Source organism: Botryllus schlosseri, chromosome 13 (assembly GCF_051294905.1).
Source record: "Botryllus schlosseri isolate E-star chromosome 13, Bs_hap1, whole genome shotgun sequence".
Lineage (NCBI taxonomy): Eukaryota > Metazoa > Chordata > Ascidiacea > Stolidobranchia > Styelidae > Botryllus > Botryllus schlosseri.
In genome coordinates, this window is record NC_137248.1 from 20,639,882 (window position 1) to 20,644,500 (window position 4,619).

General features: G+C 39.4%; 1 long non-coding RNA gene across 1 annotated transcript; it reads right to left on the bottom strand.

Moving 5' to 3' along the window:
• Positions 1–1,078: 1,078 nt before the first annotated feature.
• On the bottom strand, positions 1,079–4,619 carry LOC145453557 (uncharacterized). The gene is made up of 2 exons (XR_013919818.1): positions 4,075–4,619; positions 1,079–3,983 (listed from the first exon to the last, which is right to left on the bottom strand). It is a non-coding gene; the product is annotated as an uncharacterized LOC145453557 (long non-coding RNA).

The following is a 4,619-nucleotide window of genomic DNA, read 5'->3' on the forward strand; positions in this document are numbered from 1 at the left end:
GTAAGAAAGAATTCAAGGAATATCCACCCCGCGACATGCAAAACCGGCCACACGCTATATGCTCGCGCAACTTTTATTTTATCGTACATACAACGGTTAAGTTAGATGGGAAGGTATAACTGGATATAACACATGGCGATCTGTCAGTAATTGGCCTTGTTAGGTTTTGTAAGATGTCGATATTTCGGATGCAATGGCGATAGCATTTTCCAATACTCAATTTTGACACGGGTAAAATAGATCACTGATTGAGTTGAGTTTCAAATCATTTTGTGAATTCTTTGACACACTACACCCGAGAAACACTTAAAATTAATGAATATAACATATCACCATGTCTAGGTGAGCTTGAGATAAAATCACCTTGATTTCGGGGTGGAAAATTAACACAGTGATTGTATATCGTGGTGTAATATTGTCATAAACAGTCAGTTGGGTGTTGAGCGATTGGTGAATCTATATACTTGTCATGCAGCGAGTCAGTTGAGCGATTGTATTTATCATGGTAACGGTAAGCGATTGATCCGACATCCGCCTTGCGAAACGGTGCATCCTCGTATTACATTTGCGATATAACTAACATAGTAAATAATTGGACTCGACAGGATACCCGAGTCATTTGTCCCACAGAATATAAACTCCTTTTACAGTTGAATAAAAAAGACAGGTCGTTAAAACATAAATATAACCGGGATTTATTTAGGTTGCTGGTTACAGTGATTTATGCTCATTCAACCTTTTTTTTAATCATATACATACTCTGTTTGAGTTTGTCGAGTAAGGTGTGGTGTAAGTAATGTTTCAGTAATTGAATCTGTTGGGTTGTAACATGTCGACATGTTAGGACGCAAAGGTGATACCATATCCAGAAACTCAATTTTGACACAGGAAAAAAAACGGATCACTGATCGAGTAGCATGGTTTCAACTCTTGATACTGCTGTTTGATGACCTTGATTAGTGTAAACGATTAGGTTTGTGAAATATTAGCTGATAATCACATCATAAGATTCTGCAACACAGCATCACGATATATTCCAATATATCACATGGATTCGGTTGAGATAAGATCATCTGGATTTCGGATGTGAAAATTAACACAGTGATTGTATATCTACGCGTAATAATTTTGTCATACAGAGTCAGTTGAGTGTTGAGCGATTGTAGATTTATCATGTCTACTTGGCGCAAGGGCCGTGCATTTTAACGCGTGCATGGTTAATCCTATACATGCAGCTTGTCAAACGTTGATTCCCCGTATCACATTTACCACAGGTATTTATTGGTCTCGGCAGGATGTCAGAGTCATTTGTTGCACATAACATTTAGGTCACTGCGCGCTTGAACACCTGTTTTCAAAACCGATCGTGGAAAATCAACCATATGCACGTTATACAATGTAATTGCTCGACGAAATACACAATGCACGTCCATGAAGCAACACAATGACGCTATTCCGAAGCTCCATAGGCCGATTTTCGACCGCTAGCTAGCTCAAAATGCACCGTTTCTGACTTCCGAAATGCAACATTCTTGTTTCCGGTATTTTACGAATCACGAGCGGGTAATTACACTACTGAGGCATATGTATTTCCGAGGTTTGATACGTTAGTATCTTAGACACGTGAACTTCAGCAGATTTGTTTCATGCCACACATCTACTGAAGAGGTTGTCGGTAACGATGTGCTTCAACTTCTTTGAATTACTCAAGTAGGATTAGCCTACATTTACTACTTACTCACGTAGCTTTGTTTTTATACTATATTCACTTCTACTTCGACAGTTTCTTAGAAAAAATATATACTTAACCCTTTGTGATCGGCCGGCCTACCGACCAAAATTTTACTGCATCCGTAAATATACCGCTAAAATGCGATCCATAGGGCTTAAATCGATGCCCAATATATTGCCGTAAACCTGAAGTAGCCGCCTGGCGGACTGAGGCACTCGCGCGGCTCAGACGCGAGAGGGAATGGCGTTATGCGAGGAAATGTTGTCAATTTTTTGAAAATGGAAGAGAATTTTGTTCTTCAATTTATCCTGATGTCATTCATATCGCTTCTATTGGTATATGACCGCCTGATTGTTCTCCGCATGAATCTCTACGTTCCAACGAGCCATTACACGCTACTATAACGCTTCATAGCCCAGCGCTACGATATTGGAAAACAGAGAGGATAAGCATGACTCACGCGGCCGTCGCTGATAAGTAATCATTACGTAATCGCGTATTCTCGCTGAAGGCAACGCACGTGTCCAGTTCTACGTAACATAATGCATAATAGGCACTGCCCTGGCGACATTGCCTGAGTTATATATCTCCCTGCTATTCAAGTGTTATCAGCTTCAGTTGGTTATTGTGTGTAACTGCAATAAGGCAATCAAAGTGAACATATATTGGCTTATCCTTGTTCGACACAGCCCATATGCGCTTGAGAATTCATTTTACACGATACAGTATTGCTTCATTTCACATCCATTTGAACTGTCTTCTATAGCGCGAATGTTTTACGTATGATCAACACTATTCATAGAAGTGAACAGTAACTTTCTATGCCATCTAAAACAGACATAGGCTGCCTCTATGTGATGTTGTTATTACAGGCTCGACTACCGAAATAGCCTAACTCGCACGCTTATTTGTTCAGTGTTGGGGCGTGTGTCGGTTGTCTCATACAAAACTAAGCTCCACGATAGGGATATTGATGGATTTTCCAGGATAATGGCTAACTACATGTATAATTTGCAATTGCCTGAAGCAATTATACATCTCTCTGAAACCGCAACCAGCCAGGTGCTCTTACGCAGCCATGATTTTCACGTGGCAAGGTATTGCTTTCTTTCAATTCAATTTGAAACATCTTCTACGTGCTAATCTTCGATATAAGGGCTTTCATACAATGGTATAATCTACAGCAAGTCATGGAAGATAACTGTAACTGGTTATATGACGTCTAGAACGGAAGTTACAATGGTTTACATTTCAGGCGTTCATTCAAGCAAACATCGTTACAAATTCAATTTTGCTGGAAACGTTTTTGCGTGTTCAATCTTCATTTCAAATAGGATATACATTGATATAATAGATTATACATGGTCCGATGTATGCGTATTCATAAGAGCTATCCTTATAAAACGATTGTAACAGTACATGTATAGCTATCTTGGATTCCTCTATACACTTTGCAATTTGAATATTAAACTGCTCGAATTTTGGAATAAGTTTTTATTCACGATTATGTGTGTAATCGTCATAAAACAGCGTGAAATGATCATCACGGTAACTGCTGGATATAGTTTAGAAGGTGTCATTGCAGTCTGTGTGCTTTAACGCTAGGCACGTCTACTGTTACAAACTACTCACTTGATTGGTTTTGATTTATAGCATTTTCTATTTCCCCTTGAAGTTCCGCACTTCTTGGGAATCGCTACTTGTGCTTGTAATCAAACATCTGTCAACGGCGTTAGGCTCTTGTTCTTCTACCTGAGTAGCAAAGCTCACTACTTTGACCACATCTACTCATCACACAAAAAAAGAGGGAGACTCAAGAAATTATTTTTACGGGGACTAATATTCTTTTAAAATGCACATTTCATGGACATTAAATAGACCAAATCTGGTGCCTTTCAAGTCAGAAGGTATGGAGCAGTGCGACCACTGATAATTACATTTTATTCTTTGAGCAAGATGTAACTTGCATACAATGGTATCACATTGGAGTTTTGGTAGCGTTACCATATTTCTAGATCGGTATGCCATATTTTTAGATCCGTAGAGGAAAACACTTTTCACATGCTGCAAAAGTTACAGTAGCGCGTCGGAAACCGGTGATTTTATAATTTATACAGCTAAAGTCATTGAGTTGACTGAAACAGGTCACTTTTCAAACTCGACTCCGAAAATACCCGTCTGTCGTCAATCCGGCCCACATTCCGCGTTATTCGTGTTCTTTTTCGGTATTTTAAGCTCGGAAGCGGGCAGACTGTCAAAAAGGAGGACATTTGTGCCAACGGAGGACATTTCTTTGAAAAGAAGGACAAATCCTCCTAACGGTGGACGTATGGTAACGCCACCTTTTGGCCTCTGTGAACAACCTATCCGCCCACTTTAACAGGAAAATCCTGAGTGTGTTACTGTGTACTTTTCTGCTTTCCCGAAATATGGTGTCGATGTCGAAGACTAGTATTTCTAGTGAGAAATATTAATTTTCGAAGGAAATGTTTTGACTATTACTAGTATTTTCTCATTTAATCAGCATTGTTTCGCGGGCCTTGAGACATCAATGTAGTGGGATGTCCTACGCAACACGAGAAAATATCAAGGTATCGTGAACATACAACCATACGTAGATACAAGCAACAAAATAATTATTATTAATATTACTATTATCATCGGACCAAGGCACATGCCCGAAACCTAATTGCACTCCATATTATTTTCAATCAACATAAATTGCCAAAACGAACGATCTATGGTTCCATAGCACAGTGAGCAGTAATTCGTGTGACATTGGTCAACTGTACTCTGTGCGATCCTGAATTTGAAAAGCCCCGTATTAGAAAATCCCGGCTCTATCAGCACTCAATGATCACAAAAGACCGGTTATACCTCGTTTGAT